Below are 24,067 nucleotides of genomic sequence, written 5' to 3'. Positions count from 1 at the left end.
AGGACGTAAAAATAACGCCTATTCTCATGGGATTAATCACTAAATCCTATTTGACCAGAATCCCTTGGCCTCTAAGCTTTGCAAATGAAACAGCAATCTCTCACTAGAAATTCATCTAGGACTTCGAATCATGAAACAAGAATTGTTTTATGTCACTGTGTATTGCTGATTACCTGAATTCAACACTATGCTGGCAACAAGAGGGGTGAATCTTTCATGATTTGCCCCATAACCAGTTTATTTCTTATACTCCCAGACCAAATTCAGCTTTCTTCTAGAGCCAGAATTTGAATATTTAGTTAATATACAGCAGTGGTTCTCAAAATTTAGTCCCAGGCCCAGCAGCATCAGTACCACAGGGGAACTTGCTAGAAATGCAAATTCTCAGGCCCCACCCCAGACCTGTTGAATCAGAAACTCTGGGTGGGGCCCAGCCATCTGTGTTGTAATAAGCCCTCCAGCTGATTCTGAAGCATGCTCAAGTTTGGGAACCACTGATAGACAACAAGTAAAAAAAAAAATGTGATTCCTTCTGTTGGTCCAAAGCCAGGGGTGCCGTATATTCTATCTTGATAGGAAATAAAGACATCCAGTTAAAAGGCATAATCTCCGAGTGGGTTTTATTTTTGTGAGCTAAGTAAGAAAACAAGCTGCAATCTGAGATTTAGTCAAAAATGTATACTTAATGGGCATCAGTTCCCTTGCCGCTTGATTTCACACATTGCCCTTTACATCTTCTTATATCTAAAGTTCCAAAAAAGGATCTTCATAATGTAAGCCTCGGACACTTCAGGAATTATATAATAAAACATCAACTAGGTCTGAATATATCAAGCTTATTAGAGAAGAAAAGTGGAATTATTTGCTACACCTCAGAACTGTATTCAACAGGGAATTAGGGATTTCTTTTCACTTTTATACTTCCAAGTGAACACAATTAAACCAGAACACCTCATTCTTTAAAAGGTTCTAGCTTGGCAAAGTTTCACTGCATTACTTCTTGCTTTCAGTGGGGATAAAGCAGAGTCTTGGGAGGCCCATTTTGTATATCTGCAAGGCTGCAGAATAAAATAGTCACATCTGTTCAATACTGAAACAAAGGTCCCGTAAAACCTCAGATGGTGAGTGTAATACCTCGGCACTCGCCTAGGTCATAAAAAGACACCAAGAACACCACTATCACACAAAAGCAATTACATACTGTGCTCTTGTTTATACCAAAATCACTATGTTAAAACTTCATTTGCCCTAATATTATTGCATTTTAAAGAAGGGGGCAAGACCAGTCTGCAGTCCAGAAAGCACCGACTTTCAAAAAGCAGATAGTTCCCATGCAACTGTTTCAGAGCACAAATGAAGAGACCGTTCTAATGATTAGTTTACAGGTACCTCAATACATTAAACAGAACAAAAATAGCACAAAAGATAAACCACAGACCAATTTCCATGCTATAGACATACACTTTCAAATAAAACATGAACAAATAAAGTCAAGTAACTTATTTAAAAACAAAACAATAACACTGATCAATAGGATTCAGCCCAGAAATGTAAGGACAGTCTAAAATTACGAAATTAAAAATGTATTTTTTCACATTAGCAGGCAAAGGAAAAAAAACCTACATGAGCATCTCAGTAGTTGCCAGAAATATATATATCATGATTCTACCTTAAAAAATGTTTCTATGCATAAAAAAAGGTCTAAAAAGCAAAAAACCAGAATGTTTTGGATAGCAAAATGACAGATCTTTTTTTTTATATTTTGTTTTCTAATTATTATAAAGAAGAGTGTGACTTCTTTTATAATTAGGGAGAAATGTTTACATTTATACATATTTAAATCTCTTTCTTATTTTCCTCATGGATATGTGTCACACATAGACTACAGGGCTTGAATTCCTGCCTCTTGAGGTCGATCAGCCCACTTCTGGGATGTGCACTGGACAAAGCTGCCCTATCTTCATTATTTTTATTTATTTATTTATTTGCAGGCGAGAGGCAGAGAGAGAAGGAGCAGGGGGCGGGGCAGAGTGAGAGGGAGAAGCAGACTCCCCACTGAGCAGGGAGCCCTGGGACTCTGGAATCATGACCTAAACTGAAGGCAGATGCTTAACCGCCTGACCCACCCAGGCGCCCTTAATCTTCATTATTTTTAAAGGTCCTCTAGTAGCAACACAGAAAAAACATAATTAGGTAAGTTAAAAAATATGGAAAGTATGATTACAATTGAAAAGAATATGTATACATTAAAAAATATACAAGTGAAAATGAAAAAGAAAGCAGCTACTGAAGCCATGGGGCGACCATCTGGAAACGTTGTTTTCAGTTGTTTTATTGTGTTCAAAGTATTTTTTAAATATACAAAATTGAGTAAAGGAAGAAAAAAAGAAACCCTGCCAAACCCTTGCTACTGGGGCCACTCTTCCAATCTTTGCTACTGTTGTTATGTATTCATTCACCTGACATCAAAAAGATGGGCAGCCCCTCAGACCCTTTCTTCTTTCTCATAACCCCATTTCATTCATTCATTCACACATTTCTTGAAAAGGTAACAAACACAAACACATGATTCAAAAAAATGTTTTAAATATATATAAAGGCATATGGCGAAATCCTATCTCCACTCCTATTTCTTCCATTGGTTTCTTATATTATCATTTCAGAATTTTTTTGCAATTATAAGCAAATATAAATAAATGTACATTCTTATTCCACCCTTCTTTCTCTCTCAGCACAAAAAGGAGCATACCAAATACATGGTTGCATACTGTGCCCCTTTTTAAAAAAAATCACAATATATCTTAGAGCTCTTTTCCATCTGGTCAGTCCACAGTCTTCCTCATTCTTTTCTACAACTATCCAATATTCCATGATTTGCATGTACCACAGTTCAACCAGTTCCCTGCTGACAAACAATGGGATCATCCCTATCATGCTATTACAAACAATGCCAAGCGTAACCACATGCATACATCAAATTCGTTTCTGAATGTGCCTTTGATGAAGCTTCAGGAATGGTTCAAGATATTAGATGATTACAAGGTCACCTGTTCACCAGGCTGAGAAGTTAGCCCCTTTTCTAGTTCTCATTATATACAACATTATGTAGCAAAAGATGGAACGATTCCATGAATCAAGCAATTGTACTCTTAGGGGATTCATCTCATAAAAATAAAATGACTAAAACATGCAAATGAATGCATTTCTATAAAAAATGATGGGGCGCCTGGGTGGCTCAGTTGGTTGGGCGACTGCCTTCGGGCTCGGGTCATGATCCTGGAGTCCCTGGATCGAGTCCCGCATCGGGCTCCCTGCTCGGCGGGGGGTCTGCTTCTCCCTCTGACCCTAACCCCTCTCGTGCTCTCTGTCTCTCATTCTCTCTCTCTCAAATAAATAAATAAAATCTTTAAAAAAAAAATAAAATAAAATAAAAAAAAATAAATAAAAAATGATGAATGTGAATAAAAAGCATATAATATACCCATCAAAATGTGAACCACTGCCTTAGTATGGTGGATCTATGGAGTATTTTGCAGCTCCCCACCCCCACCTTTTTGCCCATCAATGCTTTCTAATTTTACAAAAGTAATGTACTATTTCTGTAATACAAAATTAAAAACGATAAATAAAATGTTAATTCAAATTAAGCTGGATACATTCCTTTGGTCTGTCTTATATTTGTACAATGAGTGCTTCAGAGTTCCTAAAGTATGTTTATGTGCATCATTTAATTCTTATACTAACCCTATGTATTTTTATTCTATCAAAACGGAAAAGGAGGCAACAGATGGTTAGGCAGTTGAGCTCAAGGTCATTCAAATAGAAAGCTTGGCAGAGACAAATTTCAAACCTAGATCTTCTGACTGAAAATTCAGTGCACTTTCAAAAACATAACTGTTGCTTCCTTAATTTTAATAATACTTCAGGAGTTACTCACATAATCAGAATTTGACAGATGAATTAAAATTATATAGTATAAGGCCTCAGTCCCTAAAGCTCATATAATCAGATCTTATTGAAAGGAGAATGCTAGTGTATAATAACCAAAACTCCAGAGTTAGGAGAGGGTCTGGATGCTTCTAAATAAATTACCTAACTGGCAAAGTATATGTCTAATATGGCCCAAAATGAATGCATAATGAAAGTAACATCCCCTTAAGTTGGAAGATTCTCACCTTCAAGACAACCTTTGTCTTTGACTCCTGCTCTAGTCTGATCTCCAAACACCTCATGGAATTTCAAAATATGAATAAGCCATACCTTCAAGGGGGTGATTATAAAATATATATATTTTTAAGTTTGGGACTTACTGACCAAGTGATAATAAGTAAGGATGTATTCTTTCTCCCCAGTGTCTCTCCTTCTTTCCTATAAAATCCTACAGGTTAGGGGCGCTGGCTCAGTCAGTTAAGCGTCTGCCTTTGGCCCAGGTCATGATCCCAGAGTCCTGGGATGGAGGCCCCGCGTTGGGCTCCCTGCTCAGCGGGAGTCTGCTTCTCCCTCTCCCACTCCCCCTGCTTGTGCTTTCTCTGTCAAATAAATAAATAAAATCTTTTAAAAAAATTATACAGGTTATTTTATAATACACATGGAGACCACTGATAAATCTTGGTTTGTTAAAGTATATTTTAAAAAGATTTTATTTTTGGGGCGCCTGGATGGCTCAGTCGTTAAGTGTCTGCCTTCGGCTCAGGTCATGGTCCCAGGGTCCTGGGATCAAGCCCCACATCGCGCTCCCTGCTGGGCAGGAAGCCTGCTTCTCCCTCTCCCACTCCCCCTGCTTGTGTTCCCTCTCTCACTGTGTCTCTCTCTGTCAAATAAATAAATAGAATCTTCAAAAAAATAAAAAAATAAAAAGATTTTATTTTTTTATTTTACATTTATTTTTACAGAGGGAGCGGGGGAGGGATAAGAGGGATAGGGAGAGAAAGAATCTTAAGCAGGCTCCACGCCCAGCACACAGCCCGATGCAGGGCTCAATCTCACAACCCTGAGATCATGACCTGAGCCAAAATCAAAAGTCAGATGCCTAAGTGACTGAGCCACCCAGGCGCCCCAAAGTATATTTAATTCATCATTCCTCAAACTATGTCTCATATAATTCTGTTCCAAAATATGATTAGATATGTTTCAGAGGGGTGGAAAGGAAAGACCATGGTTAAATACAACATACCCCCTTTTGGAGATCCACAATTCACAGTGGACATTAATATAATAAAGGCTCTAGAGAATTCCTGCATCACAGAAACCTTTGTTTAACCCAGTTTATTTTGATATAAAATTCTTTTACTGTGGCATAACTATTTACATCTCGTGTTTAGACTAACTGCTTGAATAAAAGTAGTTATTAACTGAACACCCCCAACAGGTATGGCAAAAATGGGTAGTTCTTAAATGTTTCCTAACACGAAAGTATTAATTCTTTAAAAAGTTCCTATGTTCAATCTAGTGAACTCCTTCCTCTTTACCCACCAAAGCCTTGCTCAGATATCTCATTTGAGAAATCTTCCCCAGTGCTCTCTATATTACTAACTGCTCCTTTCTCCTGGTTTACACAGCATTTATTTATATCTCTATTATCTCACTTAACACATGATAAATCAGTTCATCCATCTGTCTCCTTGCTAGATGGTGAGCTCCTTGAGAATAAGTGTGATTATATTTTCAGCACCTTGAACACTGTAGGGCACATATGAGCTTCATGATGAAGAAGTAAACAGAGTCACTTCTTCAGGTATAACAATTCCCCAGAATTCAATTCTTGTATTTCTAAACTGTTAGTGAGACCTTGCCAACAGCTTGAGAATATTATGTTCTCTCCCTAAAACCTGCATGTATTACTGAGCAGCAGTGGTCAGAGTTAACTCTGTGACATGTCCTCTAGTCAAGCCCATTCACAATTTTTTCCTTAGGTGATTTTTGTTTGTTTATATCTCTATGCATTTGCACCTGCTGGTCCCTGCTTGGAATGCTGTCTCAAAGTTTTATGCACCTGGAAAACATTCTTACTCATCCTTTAAGAATCAGGTTAAACAATACCTTCCTTTGGGAAGCCTTCATATCTTCCCATCCTTTCAGAAAGAGTTAGGAATTTCTCAAGTCAGACATTTATGCAAATTACTACATAAGCACCAAGGACAGAAAGATGAAGATGTGGAGGGGCACCTAGGTGGCTCAGTCAGCTAAGCGTCCAACTCTTGATTTCAGCTCATGATCTCAGGGTTCTGGGATTGAGCCCCATGTCGAGCTCTGCCCTAAGCATGGAGTCTGCTTATCCCTCTCCCTCTGCTCCTCTCCTTGTTTGTGCCCTTGCTCTCTCTCTTTCTCAAATAAACAAATAAATAGAATCTTAAAAAAAAAAAAAAGAAAGAAAAATGAAGATGTGGACCCCACATTCATAAGCTCACAGTCTAGTAAGGAAGACAGCCATATAAATAAATAACCACACTATAATAATATTAAATGTAATACCAAAAGGAAGACTTATGGAATATTTGACATATGTTCACTTTGTTACACTCTTTATTAGACACTAAAGCTCTACCCTCAATTGTCTTCTGAAGAAACTGTCTCCAAGTGGTTCTTTTATTTTATGCTAAGATCTGTACAACAGATAATGCATGAAACCAACCCTACTTCTTGGGACACAAGCAACTGGACTAGCACTCAGAGCCCTAACTAAAGACAATCTACAAGCTGAACTTGAGAGTGATCACCTAGGACATATCTTGGCTCAAAATTCTGCCCAATAGGGGTCCTCTATTTTAGGTGACAAACCAATCCAATCAGGTTCTCTCTTGGGAAATACAAATGTTGAGGGAGCAAAGTAAAAGAAGGTAGGTTTCCGGAGCCCAAATCCTATTCTAAATACTGCTCAGTTATTGTTTTTTAAGGTTTTGAAAGCAGTAGAGCCAAGGGACAATATGGCTGCTGAGATGATTTCCCATTTAAATTTACATTAAACCCTCATCAGCAAAGATAATGTGTGTGCCTCTTCCTTTCAGTTGACAAGGGCCTAACACATCATATCACCACTTTTGAAATTAGAGAACAGGCTTAAGAGTTCTACAACTTGACCATAATCCCTCAATTGGTAAGTGGCAAAGCCAGAAATCAAAGACCAAATCAGCCTGATTCTTCTAGAAAATCCTGCTAGGTAAATGGCCTCAAAATCAATTGATGACACAAGTTTACACAGGTTAATGGAGAGAGGCTTAGAAGTAAGAGTTTATGCACAGAATAAAACAGAAATGTTCTGGAAGTCAATATGCTAGGAGATGTGAAGTGGGAGGGGGCATACCAGGTGTTACTTTGGTCAAGTTAATTTCTTTCCAACCTGGACCTCTCCCCTGAGCTGTTAGCTGCCTGTTTCTCTTACTCAAATATAATATCAGTAAGGGCAAGATCTTAATCTGTTTGTTCACCAGAGTCTAAAACAAAGCCTAGCTTACAGTAAGTGCTTAATAAGTATTTGTTGAGTAAGTGAACAAATTCTCAAAGAAGCTAAAGGAACATTCTACAGTGGACTCCAAGAAGGGTTATCACAAAATAGGCTCCAGAGGTCACTTACATTTTCATGGATCCTGTATTTGTGAGTTCTCCTACTTGCTAAAATGTCTTTGTAACCACAAAACCAACACTCACCATGCTTTTTCAGCCATCCACAGACACGCACAAAGTGCGAAAACTGAGTCACCCCTCCAAAACATTCCCAGCTAAGGTAGAACAAGGCAGTGCTCTGCATTTGTGTTTCCAGTCTCATACAGGGATGACTAGAGGACACAGATGGTAGGGGGCAGTGCAATGTAGAGCAAGAAGCTCCGGCTCAGAGGCCAATCAGACAGGGTTTGAAGCCTAACTCTGGCACTTGTTGAGGGTGGCCTCAGGGAAGTCACTTAACACTTCTGAACCTCATTTTCTCTTTTGTAAAATAAAGAAAATAGAATTTACCAGGATAAACTGTATTTACATAAGATTATAATCTATATAAGATGTTTATATGGACGTATTTTCCCTAGGAGCAGTGATTCTGTATTTGCTAATTTAGTGCTCTAGGTGACTTTATCGACCAAAATTACTGTAAATAATGAGAATCAAAGATAATTATTTATAATGAAATAACAGAAAGATATAGAAAACAATTATTTGGATGGAGTGCAGGCCAGTGTCAGGCCTCAAGAGATTTTGAAATAGAACCGCACTAGGCATATAAGGTGTGGAAAAGGCTTTCAAGGAGAGAGAACAGCATCTACAGAGAGAGACCCAAGTGTGTAAAATAAACAGGTAGGTTTAGGAAATGGCACTTCAGAAAGTCTAGAGCAGGAGATGAGGCCAGAACATGGAGTCACAGTGCTTCTCTGTGCCCTGCATACTATCCTGTACTGCAGAACCTCTCCCTCTGCATTTAATTCTTGGTTTACAGGTTTTTCTCCCATTAAACTGTGGACTCCTTAAAGACAAGATCTCTAGGAAGAAATCATAGTTATAATCTTTTAAATCTGCAAATGAGTAATTACTAAGCACAAATACACCTGAAAAGACTGTTAAAAAAAAAAATAACTCTGGTTTTCAACCACAGCCTATACCAACTCATAGATTTGTAGTTTTTCCAGGACTTTTCTTTGATGACTGTTAATAATTCTGTAATTAATATTTTATTGTTCTCAATACCTGGGCATTTGTTAGAATAGCTTTAAGATCTTCCTCTTTTTCGTGCGATTTATTAACAGGGTTCAAACATATGGTCTACTAGACAATGCAATGCTGCCTCTTCAGAGTAAAGATTCCTCTTAATTCACTCTACTAGATTTATTTCTCTATATACAAGGTACAGTCTTAAAGGTACAGTCTTACCATAGTAAAATACAAGGAAATATATATGTACATATATATTACAAATAAAATAAACAATGAAAAATTTTCACAAAAACTTGCAAAATTCTGGCCAAAATAAAGTGTACATATTAAACTCACTGCTTACATTTCAACTCTACGAACTAAGAAAAACAATTCCAATTTATATGAAGTCACGAAACTAAGTACTTTTAGAACCTACAAGGTTTTGTACACGTGTATTTTCTCTTGCACACTCTTTCTCATACACACATAGCCTAAGGGGCCCATCACACTTAATCCAATACTTCTATTTCCCCAAAACAAAACTCTTACAGTCCAATATCTAAATTAATATATTCAAAACCCCAAAGTGACTTTTCCCCATAAATTTCTTGGCATAATTTTATTTAGGCACAACATAGTTTGCACTATTATCTAGAACCAACATCATTAAAACACAAACTGACATACTATAAATGTGAGTACAAATCCTCTGTGAATGGGGAAAAGAGAATATTGTTTTTAAACTGATTCAATGCCATATTATCCATAGTCTTGGTATGATCAAATCACATTGTGCTACACAGCTAAAGTATGTCGTATATTTTATGATAAACTAGGGTGGACAGGCCCTTACACTACAAACTCTGTGCCACTCCAGTTAAGCTATTTAAAGTATAATGAAGAAAAAAAGAAAAAAAAAGTATAATGAAAACTGCCTACTTAAAATAATAATACATTTTAAATTTCTTGTGGCCAGTAAAGCCTTCTCACCTGCATTTTCAGAAACTATCACCAAAACAACTGTACTGGGAAAAAGATTTCAGAGAGGATATTATGATCAAATGCCATTTTAAGGAAGGCAAGAATAGTTTACCATTAACAAAACCGATTAAAGTTCCCAATCTTGCAAAGCTCCCCGTACTGTGTATTCTGCGTCTCTTGCATTCACCTTCCAGCTGCTTGGAAGGAGCAAGTGGAAAATGTTAGTTTCCATGAGAGATGTGGATGAAATTTAGGGGGTGGGAAGGCTAAGGGACTCACTAGCAGAACGGAAGGCAGCACAGAAGTGGCCGGGGCTCCTAACTCAAATTAGGTATCAAGAACGAAAGCTGGAGCAAAGTGGGAGGCGGAGGGAGTAGAAGAAACGCAGATAACGCACCCGGGCCCGCGAATGGGGGAGGGGTGAAAACGCGCAACTCCTCCGCCTACCCGCCTGGGGAGGGGACCCGGGGATGCAACACCCGTCAATTTGCCTCGCGGGGCTGCGCTGCGGTAGTATCAAGCCAAGGTTTCAGTCCGAAGGAGGCTGAGGGGCCTCAGGGAAGTTGAGGGGCGGGGGAGGAATAGCGCGCCTGTGCCGGGAGAAAAGGACTAAGACCCCCTAAAGCCCGCGAGAGGCAGAGGGTAACCCCGGCGGATGCCCCTGCTCGCCGATGGCCACGACGTGGGACCCGCCGGCTTACCCTCACCACAGGAGCTCGGACAGGCGCGCGTCGCCCCTCACAGCCCCGACGGCTGCGGAAAGGGAGGCGCAGGGCGCCCCCAGAGCCAGGAGAGCGGCGCTTCCCGTGGGTCCCCTCCCCGGCAGCCCGCGTTCCCGAGCCCACCTGGGCTGACCAGAAGCCCTTCCTCCAGATCGTACTCCGCCACTTCTCCGAGAGCCTCAGCCGTCGCCGCAGAGGTCGCCGTCGCCAGAACAGTCTCGGCCTCCAGTACCAAAGCGTGAGCCACAGCAAGGGAGAAGCGCCGGGGCCACTCGCCAGGTTACCTCTTACAGCACACTGGCTCCTTACTCCGCCCCCGAACCCAAGCCATTGGTTGCTGGGCACCGCCCCATTCGCCTATTGGACCGAAGATGATGCCTCTCAGTCACCTAGAAGGGCATGTGTGTTGCTTATTGGTCTAAATGTGAAGCAGTTCCCACCCACTCCCTCAGAAGTTCCAGCTTCCGATTGGCATTAACATCTGTCTTTTCGCTCCCTTCGTTCTTTCTCTCAGGGTGGAGCGCCTCCTTTCGGGAGACACCGGCTCTGATTGGCTGAAAGGATATTACGCTAGTCCTGGATAGGCGTTGAGCCAAGGATGCGTCCAGCCCCTACGTGGGGGAGGAGCCCAAGGCGCCGCATCTCTGGGTTTGTTTACACAGGCTCTTGCTAGCGCTTCCTTCTATTGGCTGAGCCAGCGGCCCCTCCCACCGGATTGCGCCATTCAATCTAGCAAGGAGGGGCATGGGGGCGGGCCTCAGTGGGATTTCCCTAACTGTCCATTACCAAGGGAGGAGCTTTGAGCTAGGCTGAATAGGAGCTGGCGATGTGCTTCACAATCGGGAAGTTGGGGAGTTGGGCTCCTGCAAGGGGCTGGAAAGAAGCAGAGGGACTCTCTCACACTTCTAGAAACAAACCTAACTTCTTGAGGGCTTTTAAATTTCCCCCTTAAATTTAGGGTGTCCCATTTTTGTTTGCTAAGGACTTTGAATTGTATCCCTCAGGAAGTGGGGATTTCCTTTTGGAAGTCTTTATACATCTTTGTCTCTCCCCACCTCTCATGCTAACTGTACATGTAACACAAAGTAGAGGCTTAGTAAGTGATTACACAGTGAGTGGATAAATGATAAAAATGAAAAGGACAGTGAAATAAAGTCAGATTAAATAAATGTTAAATATATATTTAATATAAATAATATAATAAAGTTAATACATAAATAAAGTCATTCATTCAACAAATTTTATTGAGCATATGATATGACATTCCAGGCTCTCATCTAGGCTGTGGGTATATGATAGGAATAAGACAATGAAAATGCAACCATGGTGCTTTTTCTCTAGTGGAGGAGAGTGACAATAAACAAGTAACCAATAAATAATAAAATGTTATGTTGTGATTGAGTACTACAAAGAAAAATAAAGCAAGGGTTAAAGAATGGTTGAAGGAATGGCTATTTTAGGTAGAATGTCAGTTTAAGATCTGTTTGAGGGAACAGCATTGCAAAGAGATATGAATAATGTGAAGAGCAGGAAGGAGGCTGGTAAGCAGGGCCACTACATTCCACAGCACCAGGATCACTAGTCACACTGCTTCATGTACTTCCCATTTGTATTATTAGGTTATAATTTTAGGATCACTTGCTCTGGTTTTAATTTGATCTGGTTAATTAATGTAAGTGGATCCTACAAGAAATACCTTCTTTAGGGAAAAAATCTGACTACAAAATAACTTCCCCACCCTCCATTGCTTCTTTTCCTAAGGTGACCTTCAGCTATTTGGCGAGAGAGGTGCTTATATAATCTCAAAGCTTTGAAAAACAGGGTCCTCAGGTCCATATCGTGCTCTTGCCCAATCAGAAATACTCTTCAAGGATGAAGATATACTACAGGATAGCAATGGGATGTGGGGAGGTGTTGGTGGGCTCCAGCTGTTTCTCTCCCTACCATGGACACTGTCTCACAACTTCAGGACTGGATATCACCAATAACAAAGAGAAAATCTTAAAAGTAGAGAAAAAACGTACATTACATTCAGAGGTGGGAGGTAGGAAGATAAGAATTACAGCAGACTTCCTATCGGAAACTATGGAAGCCAAAAGACAATGAAGGAGGGAGGTAGCCAGGTGGATATCTGATAATGGTATGCAGAATAAATAGGCGTCCAAAATGGGAGACAGTAGACAATAACCAGTCACAAAGTTATAGGGGATGGTGTCAGTTGGAGAGAGGAAAACAAGAGGAGTCCACCAATCCTTCCCGCACATCCCATTTCTGTCATGGTGATAAATCTTCATCCTCAAAGAATATCTCTTTTACTTTTATTGTGGTAAAATACACATAACATAAATTTTATTATTTTTACCCTTTTTAAGTATACAGTTAATTACAGTTCAGAAGTACATTCGTTGTTGTGCAACTATCACCACTATCCATCTCCAGAATGTTTTCATCATCCCAAACTGAAATTCTATACCCAGTGAACAATAACTTCCTATCCTCCCTTCCCCTACCCTCTGGAAATCACCATTCTACTTTGTGTCTCTATGAATTTGATGATTATAAGTACCTCATATAAGCAGAATCATATAATATTTGTGCTTTTGTGTCTGGCTTATTTCATTAGGCATAATGTCTTTAAGGTTCATCCATGTTGTAGCATATAACAGAATTTCATTCTCTTTTAAAGCTGAATAGTATTCCACTGTATATACATAACATCTTTTGTTTATCCATTCATCCATCAATGAAATTTGACTTTTGTGACTAATGCTGCTATGAACATTGGTGTACAAGTATCTATTCAAGTCCCTGCTTTTAATTCTTTGGGGTATATACTCAGAAGCAGAATTGCTGGATCATATGGTAATTCTAGGTTTAATTTTTTGAGGAACTCCCATACTATTTTCTACAGCAGCTGTATTATTTTATATTCCCATCAACAGTACAAAAAGGTTCCAATTTCTCCACATCCAACACTTGTTATTTTCTGCTATTTTTTTTTTTTTTTTGTAAGACCTATTCTAATGAGTGTGAAGTGGTATCTTGTATTTTTGGTTTGCACTGTCCCAATTATTGGTGATGTTGAACATATTTTCATATGCTTTTCAGACTCGTTGGAGAAATGTCTATACAAGTCCTTTGCACATTTTTTAATGGAGTTGTTTTTTTGTTTTTGAGTTTTAGAAGTTCTGCACATATTCTGGATATTAATCCCTTATTAGATATAGGATTTGTAAATATTTTCTTCCATCCTGCAGGTTACCTTTTTTTCTCTGTTGATAGTGTCATTTGATGCTCAGAAAGTATTTCTCATTGTGCCAGGTCTGGATGACCAAGTGGCTAGTTAAAAACCAGGGATCTACTATTAATTAAAAAGAGTAGAACGGAGGGGCATCTGGCTGGCTCAGTCAGTAGAGCATGCGACCCTTGATCTTGGGGTTGTAAGTTTGAGCCCCATGTTGGGTGTAGAGATGACTTAAAAATAAAATCTTTTTTTTAGGGGCGCCTGGGTGGCTCAGTCATTAAGTGTCTGCCTTCGGCTCGGGTCATGATCTCAGGGTCCTGGGATCGAGCCCCACATTGGGCTCCCTGCTCTGCGGGAAGCCTGCTTCTCCCTCTCCCACTCTCCCTGCTTGTGTTCCCTCTCTCGCTGTGTCTCTCTCTGTCAAATAAATAAATAAAATCTTAAAAAAAAAAAAAATCTTTTTTTTTTAAAGGGAGAATGGATATAAAGGCCACAGAAAATAAAGCTGTATGATAAAGTTGAGGAAATGTCCCATAAAGCAAAACAAAAAGCAAAGTTGATAGAAAATAGGAGACAAAGTGTGAGACAGTTTCCAGAAGTAGAGAATAGAGGCAAAGATATGAATTAAATGATGCCAAAAATATCTGTCATAACTGAATTAACCTGAGTCCTTTAATTGAAAGAACTCAACAAGTGCCCCAAACTTTAAATTAAAAACGTTCACATCAGGGCGCCTGGGTGGCTCAGTTGGTTAAGCGACTGCCTTCAGCTCAGGTCATGATCCTGGAGTCCCTGGATCGAGTCCCGCATCGGGCTCCCTGCTCGGCGGGGAGTCTGCTTCTCTCTCTGACCCTAACCCCTCTCATGTGCTCTCTCTCATTCTCTCTCTCTCAAATAAATAAATAAAAATCTTAAAAAAAAAATAAATAAAAATAAAAACGTTCACATCAGTAGGAATGCTTGTTAAATTTTTACTATGTGCCAGGAACTGCTTTAAGTTCTCAACATGGATTAAGCCATTTAATCTTCAAAACATGAGTACTGTTATTATCCCCATTTTACAAACAGATAAACTGAAGTAAAAAAGATTATGTAATTTATCCAAATCATTCAGCTAGTTAGTGGTGGAGCTGCACTGTGGTCCCTCTGCAGATGAGGAATGGATTTGGATGTCAATAATGATGATACCACACACGTACCAAGAGGGCATTAAGAGATTTATTATGCATATAATGAGGTCTCTCATGCCTCAGGCTCCCACACAGGGCAGAATATGTCTTGAGAGAGTCAGGAGGGGCAACTGACTTTGGCTTTAATTGTGGTTAGTGAGTAGTGCTGTGGTAAGAGTTTTCACATACAGGCTGGTGGCTCACATGACCTGAGCTTCCCAAAGGAGGAAGCATTGGGCTTATTGCTTTGCCTACATGTGGGGCAAGAGGAGAAGAAGGAGGCGTGGGGATCAAAAACTATCAGCAGTCAAATGTAAGAAATGGAGACAGATTCTCTATTACAAGTCAAATCCAAGTCAAACCATTTGCAAAGTAGTAAGGATAAGGAGATGATCCTAAAAGTTTCCAGACAGAAATAGGTCACACACATAAAATTAGGAATTAAGAAAATCAGATTTTCCATAGGTAACACAGGAGGACAGAGCCAATGGAGCAATACCTTCAAAATTTGAGAGAAACTATTTCTAACCTAGATGTCTTAGTCTGTTTGGGCTACTATAACCAAATAGACTGGATGGTTTAAAAACAGCAGAAATCTGTTGTTTGCAGCTCTGATGTCTGGGAAGTCCAAGATCAAGGTGTGGGCAGACTCTATCTGGTGAAAGCCATCTTCCTGGTTCATAGATGGCAGTCTTTCCACTATAACCTCACATGGCAGAGGGGATGAGGGATCTCTCTTAGGGCCTTTTTCATAATGGCACTACTTTTATTCATGAGGTCTTCACCCTCATGACCTCCCAAATGCCCCACCTCCAAGTACCATCACATTGGGGACTAAGTTTCAACAAGAATTTTGGGGGGACACAAGTCTATGGCACCAGAAATTGTACCCAGCCATACCATCAATTAAATGTGAGGGTGGAATAAAAACATTTTCACACAATCAAGTTCTCAACAAATTTATCTCTCAGGTATCCCTTATCAGGGGCTATTGGAGGATGTGCACCATCACAATTAGAAAGTAAATCAAGAAAGAAGGGGACACAATTCTTTCCCAGGTAAGCTGGGGGTAAAAAAAGAATGAAGGAGGAAGACACAGAATTAAGGAAAGCAGGCCTAAGAGAAGAGAAGAATGAAGGGAATCCCTAGAATCACAATGAAGGAGCAATGTGCAGCAGACATAGAGGGCAAACTGCTTGCAGTGGAGAGGAGAGCTCCGGGCTCTAGAAGTGATGTCCCCCAGAAAAAATGGGAGTGGATATGTCACCTATAAGTGTGGCCATATTGACAGGCAATTTCACAGCTGGGAGAGTTAGTGATAAATCACCAAAGACTCAGAGGGAATTATAAGCACCAGGAAAAGACAAAAAAGGCACATGATCATACTACTCTTGGATTAGCTCCAAACAGTATGAGCAAATATACATATAGCACTATATGCTAGGCATTGTTCTAAATGTTTTACATCTATTAACTCATTTAATCCTCACAGCAACTTATATTGTAGATAAGAAATCTTTGGCAAAGAGGTCACACAGTGTATTTGTTTCCTCTTGTTACTTCAACAAATACCACAAACCTAATTGCCTAAAACAACACAAACTTATTATCTTACAGTCCTGGAGGCCAGAAGTTCCAAAATGAGTTTCAATGAACTAAAGGCAAGGTGTCTGTCTGCAGGCCTGCATCCCTCTAGAGGCTCTCAGGGAGAATCTACTTCCTTGTCTTTCTAGAGGCCGCTCACATTCTTTGGCTTGTGGCCCTCCTCCATCTTCAAAGCAAGCAACCGAGCATCTTCTTGCCCTCTGACTTCTGCTTCCATCCTTCCATCGCCTCTCTCTGACTCTGGTTCTCCTGCCTTCCTCTTAAGAGAACTCTGGTGATTACATTGGGCCCACCTGGTAGTCCAAGATAATCTCTCCACTTCAAAATCCGTAACTTAGTCACTTCTACAAAGTCCCCTTTACCATATAAGTCACATACCCATAGGTTCTAGAGATTAGGGTGTGGGCATCTTTTGAAGAGACATTATTCAGCCTATTACACACAGCTAGCAGCGAAGCCAGGATTCAGATTTAGGTCATCTATTTCCGAGTTCTTACTCTTAAGCATTGTGCTCTGCTGCCTCTATGACAATATTTACATAGTCATAATCATGGTAACACTAAATAACAGATTTAATAAAATTTGGGACCTAAACAAATTGGGAGGACAGGGAGCAAGAAAGTATGTAGGGAGTAGCATAATCGAGCTAATTCCTCATATTTCACATCAGAAAAGTGATAGACTAAGTAGTCTGAAACTAAAAAAGTTCTAAGAATAAACATATAGCCAAATTATTAATATATTAGGATATATATAAAAGAAATAGGTACACACACACACACACACAAAATCGGTAAAAATGTTGAAAAAGTTTGCTGCAAGGGTCGAGGAGGGGACTGGTGATTTTTGTTAAAAGCTTGGTTTTTTTAAAAAGCCTGATAAAACCAGCTGATTTTGTAAAACATGTGTAGGCATAGCTTTGATTACAGACATTTAATTAGAAAGCCCTAAGGTGCGAATATGGGAACCCTGTTGGTGGAGTTTCTATTTGCAGTGTCCTCCCTACTGGTCTCTGCTCTCATGTTCCCCACCTCCCTGACCTTGTCTCGGGATCTTGTTACTTGCCTCTGGCTCCTCGCATGATGACTAGACTGGTTGAGTTCCTCAGTGTTGGCCCCCGTCCTTGGACACAGCTTTGGTATTTGTCCTCCAGCTGCAAGTCTGCGACTCTGGGTGTCTAAACCTCTGCTGTCAGAAGGTGTCTAAACCAGACAAGGACTAACACCAGATTGGTCAGATTAGGCTTTGGTGGGTTCCAGGCATAGCATGTGGGCAGAGCACCTCCTTCCCACGTTTATGTGGCCTGGAGCCAGAAAGTAGAGACCAAAATCAGGGGCAAAAGTAGACATCATACACCAGGGAGTTCATCCTAGGGACAATGCAGAATAGGAGCCAGGTGGTAGAACCAATGTGGAATGAGTGAACATGGGTGAAGGAATGGAAGTTTCTTCCAACAACAAGGAGTGACAGAGGGAACTGAGGCACTGGAGTGGGCCCTGACTAGGGGTGACAAGCAAATGGGCCATAACAAGTGGGTCCTCACTGACGAACACATGGGCTGTGGAGGTACAGAGAGAGGCTAATATGGAAAATGTCCAATAGGAGTTTGGGTCAGAAACACATAAGGAAGCACTGGGAGGATGCATTAAGTCTTCGGGATTCCCAGGAACTTCTTGACATCAGGGTAAGTCTCATATAGCAGTAATGCGTAGGATGTCAACTTTGATTCTGTACTTTGGAGACCATGTTCAGGACTAGTTAAAGCTAGTCAGGGAGCATGGTGACAGAGCATCAACCTGAGCACATGCTCCCTGAACTTCAGGGAAAGAGTGTCTAGCTGGCAGTTTTGGCTGTCTGGAGTGAATGAGGCTGAAAACTCCAAACATTAAAAGAGACAGCCTGCCTGGTGTGAACAGAACATTCCTGCATTGTGGCAGCTACCCACAGGCTGTGACAGAATGGGTGCCCTACCCTCAGATGGAAACAGTGCCTAAAAGCTGATTTTAGGCTGGAATTCCCATTCCCTGGGATAACATTTGACCTGCACTGGGATCATCTTCCGTGAGAAATGGGCACAGGGTTAAGGTACCAGACCCGACGTTCCTCTGGGATATAGTTGCCTCTATAACTTTGTTATAAGCTATGAGTCTAGAGACTATAAAATGCCAGACTGGCTCAGAGAAGGTTAGATAAACAAAGCCTACAGCCTCTGGATTGTAAAGCAATTTCCAGGGACCTACCAAATCACCTTGCCTTCTGAATGAGTCAAACATGGTGCTTTCAGAGTATGAAAGGAGTAAATGAGCATTCGTAATATTCAGTGCCCCCGGACATGGTGCTGAGCTATGTTGAGGCCTCAGTAACCCTGGTAGGAGTTCTTTACAAAGGTCACTGGGGTCTCACTGGGGAATTGGTGCTGTGGTTAGTGAGAAGAGCTTAAGCTTCAGGTTAGAAGAGGGACTGCAGCTGCTTGGCAAGAACTCAGGCTGAGCACCTGTTCATAGGAACACTTGTACTAGGGAGAGGGGAGTGATAACAGGGTAGCTCCTCAGCCTCTCTGTAGGTGGTGTGCATCTGGCTCTAGGGCCCCAAGCAATGCTGGTGGGTGGCAGGCATGAGTCCTTCGGGGAATGCTTTGCTTATTGGCCCTCAGCCTGGAGAGGCCAAGGAACTCAGACAGTGTGGGTGGTGTGGGACTACTAGCAGCTGGCTCTGGACATTTTGCCCACAAGAATACCTAGAATGAAGTGGTCTTCTGGGTCACTGCCACTCCCTCCATTTCAACCTCAGCAACATTGCTTCCTTTCTTCCTTCCAACTATTTAAAGAAGAGTGGGTCCAGTTAACTGAAAGGCTTTGTTTTCCTCAGTCAAGTATGCAAGTGGTATGTGATCATCTTTTGTCCTTCTCCATGCCTCTCCACGTAGTGTGTAACTTTTCCTCTAAAGAAACATTGAACAGGGCACCTGGGTGGCCCAGTCGGCTAAGCGTCTGCCTTCGGCTTGGGATAGAGTCCCACATTGGGTTCTCCACTCAGCGGGGAATCTGCTTCTCCTTCTACCCCTCCCCCCTGCTCGTGATCCATCTCTCTCTCTCTCTCTCTACCCCCCTCAGATAAATAAATAAAATTTTAAAAAAGAAACATTGAATAAATATTCTTTAAGCATTGATTTAATGGTGCATCAAATCATTAGCTTCCCTGGACACGTGTGTGTCCTGAACTGGACCTTCTCTACCTATCCTAAGAAGGAAGACTCTATGCAAGTACAACTGGAATGCAGAAAAACTCTTCTTGTAGTTGAGGTCTGGAGCACATCAAACCTATAGTTCAATGAAGCATCAATCTGAAGGTGCCATATGGAGAGATAAGAGCAGCAATGAGGACATGAAAGAGTAGTCAGCCACAGCAAAGACAGAGCAAGATAAATCTACATGGTGCTTAGAATCCCCTTCTACCCCACTCACTATGGGCTAAATGCAAAAATATCCCATCCCCCTAGATGGGGACCCCAGATTTCCAAGGCATAGCTTGGCCAATGTTGGCACAAGTTTGGTCAAGTAGGGTAGAAACAGCTGAGGAAAAGAGATCCAGAGGAGGGTCCAAAAACTGTCCAGGAGAGAGCCGAGGCTGGGACACCTGGGTGGCTCAGTCTGTTAAGTGTCTGCCTTTGGCTCGGGTCATGATCCCAGGGGTCCCGCATCGTGCTCCCTGCTCAGCACGGAGCCTGCTTCTCCCTCTGCCTGCTGCTCCCCCTGCTTGTGCTCTCTCTCTCTGATAAATAAATAAATAAAATCTTAAAAAAAAAAAAAGAAGAGACCAAGGCCAAGACTGTAGAGGTCAATGGTGTCAGGTCGGAAGGATGGCAAAAAACAGGTAAAACCAAAAAGCTGGGAGCCGGGTGAAAGAAAGATGAGGAACAAAGGCAAAAGATGGGAAAAAGGGTCTAGCCAGGGCTTGTAAAAAGGACTGAGATATCCAAACTTCCTTTGTGTTAGGTTTCAACCTAACATAGGATAGGAGGTGTTATTAGGTAATTAAGAATATAAGTGATACTAACAGTAATCATTTAATGGTAATGGTGATTTCAGTGAGCTTTTAAGTAACAAGGTAAAACAGCTATAAAATATATTTGGAATAGTTGGGAAAATATAAATGTGTACTGGATATTAGCACAAGGGAATTATTGTTCATTTTGTTGGTATAATTGGTAGTATTGTGGTTAATAAGGAGAATATTCTTAATTTTTTAGAGCTATAAGATAAAATATTTAAGGATGAACTGTCATGATACCTGAAATTAACTTTGAAATTGTTTAACAATGCACACATACATACACCTAGATAAAGTCAATATGACAAAATGTTAACTAGTTTTGGAATCAAGTAATGGGTATAAGGCTGTTTGGTGTACTATTCTTTCCAATTTTCTGTTTGTTTAAATATTTTTCTTTTTTTCTTTTTTAAGATTTTATTTATTTATTTGACAGAGAGAGAGAGACAGTGAGAGGGGGAACACAAGCAGAGGGAGTGGGAGAGGGAAGCAGGCTTCCCGCCAAGCAGGGAGCCCGATGCAGGGCTTGATCCCAGGACCCTGGGATCATGACCTGAGCTGAAGGCAGACGCTTAACGACTGAGACACCCAGGCACCCTAAATATTTTTCTTAATAAAACTTAAAAATAAGAAAGCTAAGGTATTAGCTTTTATAAATAGGTGAATCAGAAACTAAAACACAGCTATGTAATAAATTATTGATTATACTAATGAGAAATCAAGACTATGTGGGTGAAAATATTATCAATTATCAGGTTTGACCAGAAACTTTTAGCCAAAAGTCTTTGACATGGACTCTGCAGATTAAATCTGAATGAGAGCTGGCTGATAAAATAGTTTAAGTTCTCCAGCAGTTTCCTAGGTGTTTCCTGATTTCAGTAATCTAAATATTCATTTGCAAATTGATCTATCTCAAGGACATTGGGAATAATGATTTCTTTCTTCTTCTGAGTGCTTGTATCTGTGATCCTTCTCATTTTTTGCCTAGCATTTTTAATTATGTCGTTGTGACTGCCTAATTTATTCCTCAATAAAACTGCCACCTCTTCAAGGGTCACATTTTAGAATTCTTGATTTCTCTACCCCACATGCACATATCGCCCAAATATTTATTTATGGATGGGCTTTAAAGATTCCTGTTGTGAATATGTTTGCAGAACCCATAAAACTCTACTACTATGACACAATTTCTGTTTTGCAAACCATTATTTTTATATAGTAGCTTGCACTCTGAAAGCAAAGCTCATCCACATTCCCAATGACCAGAAGGGTCCCACTATACTATGGGAGCCAAAATTCCAAGAATGCCTCCAGGTTCCAAATTTACCCCTCCTGTAATGGAAAATCCAGTGCTGACCTCTCCTGCTGAGGTGGTAGTTTCTGATTGCACAATATTGTGTTCCCTTCCCAGGGCTGCAGGAGCAAACACTCTTTTGAGAACCTCTCTCTCACTAGAAACACAGATTGTTCATTTAGCAATTAGAGCTGTCAGCACAGCAAGCTGGCAAGAGAGAGAGCAGCTTCTGTCCCTGGGCAGGGAGCCGTTGGCAGAGCCCAGACTTCAGGGCTGGGGAAATAGGTGGGACAGTGACTCTAATTTGTTACTTCCCCAGCACTTACTTATTTGCATCTTGTATCCTGGCAAATGACATGTGTTTTAATTGTACCTGTATGGCAGAGAGGACAGTTAGACAGGAAGTGTAGGAAGGAAGAACAGGAATGGTCTGTGGGTCTCCGATGGCTTGGGTCTAGATGACACTGCCTCATTCACTCATCCCTCCATCCGACACCCACCTACTGACCATCTACGCTACAACAGCTGCTGAGCTTAGTGTCAGGGACTCACTGATGGATGTGACATGGTTCTTGTCTTTGAGGGACACACAGGGAGTGGAAAAAACCAAAATGTAAATAAGAGCAACAACAGATTTTGGACTTTATGGAGCATAGAGAGGACATACAAATAGGAATGGAATAAACTGTGGGTCTCCAGAGTTTCCACCTGCCCCTTTGCCCTAAGAAGCCAAATTTGCTAGTTGTTTCAGCATACTAATAACTTTCCAAGTTCTCCTTTGGGGCTTTCCATCATCTGACCAGGAAACTGAAATTTCTCAAATTTTTATGGTACATGCTATTTGCACATTTTATTTCGGCCTCTAAAATGTATTGAGCCTGTGATAGCTATTTAGGTGTTGCATGTATATAAATCTTGTCTCCCTGAGATCCCTTACTTGATGATCGTGATTATCCTGTACTTTCACATAGTGGTAAACATAGTGCTAATTTTATAATAGCTACTCAATATACATTTTTAATTGAATAGCTACTGAGTTATTAGAAGGCCCTTCATCTTTCTATCTCTCAGATGCTACATATGAAAAATGAAGAGAATTTCCCTGCCCTCCTTACCCCCTCCTAGAACTGATGATCAAGGGCTCTGAAGAATGAATATATTCTGGCTGGATAAGGGTGAATAATTAGTGTTCTCCCTTTCACATAACTCAAGATACATGCATCAGGGGAGGATCAAGCGTAGTGCCCTTTGCTAGTCAAGGCTCTTTAAGTACAGCTGACAGAAACCCAACTCCAAATTCCCTTTAGCAGAAAGGGAATTTGTTGGTTCAATTAACGGAAAAGCCCTAGGATTAGTATTAGCTTCAAGCATGGCTTGATCTAGGTGTTCAAACAATGTCATTGGGCCCTATTTCTTATTCCCTCTCTTAGCTCTCTTCTGTGGTAGGAAAAAAAAACACACACAGCTTTTGACCTTATGATTCTGACAACTTTCAGTTCCAGAAAAAGACAGAGCCTTGCTCTCCATCCATGGTTCCAGCACATCTCATGTAGTGACTCTGATTGTCTATAATTGTGTCACATGACCCTTCCTTTCACTACTGTGGCCAGTAGGAGGAAGCGTCACAACTGTCTAGCCCTAGGGCACTTTCCCACCCCTGCCCCATAATGTAGGTACAGCACTGTGATTGATAATACTACCAGAACTGCTAAGGACAGGGAAGGGAACGTTCCCTGTGGAAAAAGGGATAGTGGGCAGACAACAGATTTCCAAGGTTCCTCAATTATTCTTACCTAATCCAGAAGCAGGGAGAGTTCAAGTGCATATATGGGCAGTGGAACCTACTGAGGGACCATTATTTATCCTTTGGTGGATGACCGCATCTTGACTTCCCTTTCCAAACGCTGGTGGCCTCTAACTAGTAGGAAGTAAGGTAACTGCTTTAATTTGTTTCCTTACTAGTTCTCCTCTCCTACTCATAGATGAAGTAAGTGGGCTCTAGCAGGTTGTATTCCTTGTCATAACTTGTGGGAAGTTGTGGTTAATTTTATAGGTGGGTCAAGGCATGCTACATGGCCAGGTCACCTCAGAGTAAAGAACAAACGGCCAAGTATGAAACAGATTGCAGGCTCCAAGCCTAGATGGGAGCTGTAATGTCCAGTGCCTGCCTCAGAGCTCAATTACAGACTGCACCCATCAGAGATGCAATCTGATGGGCTCCGTTCAGGGGCTTATCAGAGACCAAGCCTATGAGCAAAATAAATGCCCCACACCAACTACTGGTAGACTGGGGGTTACTAATAATTTTCCCAGCCCTTCCAACTCCTCCATCTCTTCCCTAGGAAAGAGAAATTTCTGATATGTTTGATTAGATTGTAAAATA

General features: G+C 40.9%; 1 protein-coding gene across 1 annotated transcript in view; it reads right to left on the bottom strand.

Annotated features, from left to right (window-relative positions):
* PAIP2B (poly(A) binding protein interacting protein 2B) overlaps positions 1 to 10,627 on the bottom strand; it is a 33,484-nt gene extending 22,857 nt beyond the window's left edge. The window contains exon 1 of the mRNA XM_036118180.2: positions 10,446 to 10,627. The gene's annotated coding sequence lies outside the window, so the exon portion shown is untranslated. The remainder of the gene's footprint in view (positions 1 to 10,445) is intronic.
* Between the last annotated feature and the right edge of the window lie 13,440 nt (positions 10,628 to 24,067).

This window comes from Halichoerus grypus, chromosome 10 (assembly GCF_964656455.1).
Source record: "Halichoerus grypus chromosome 10, mHalGry1.hap1.1, whole genome shotgun sequence".
Classification (NCBI taxonomy): domain Eukaryota; kingdom Metazoa; phylum Chordata; class Mammalia; order Carnivora; family Phocidae; genus Halichoerus; species Halichoerus grypus.
This window is presented reverse-complemented; position numbering and strand designations above follow the sequence as displayed.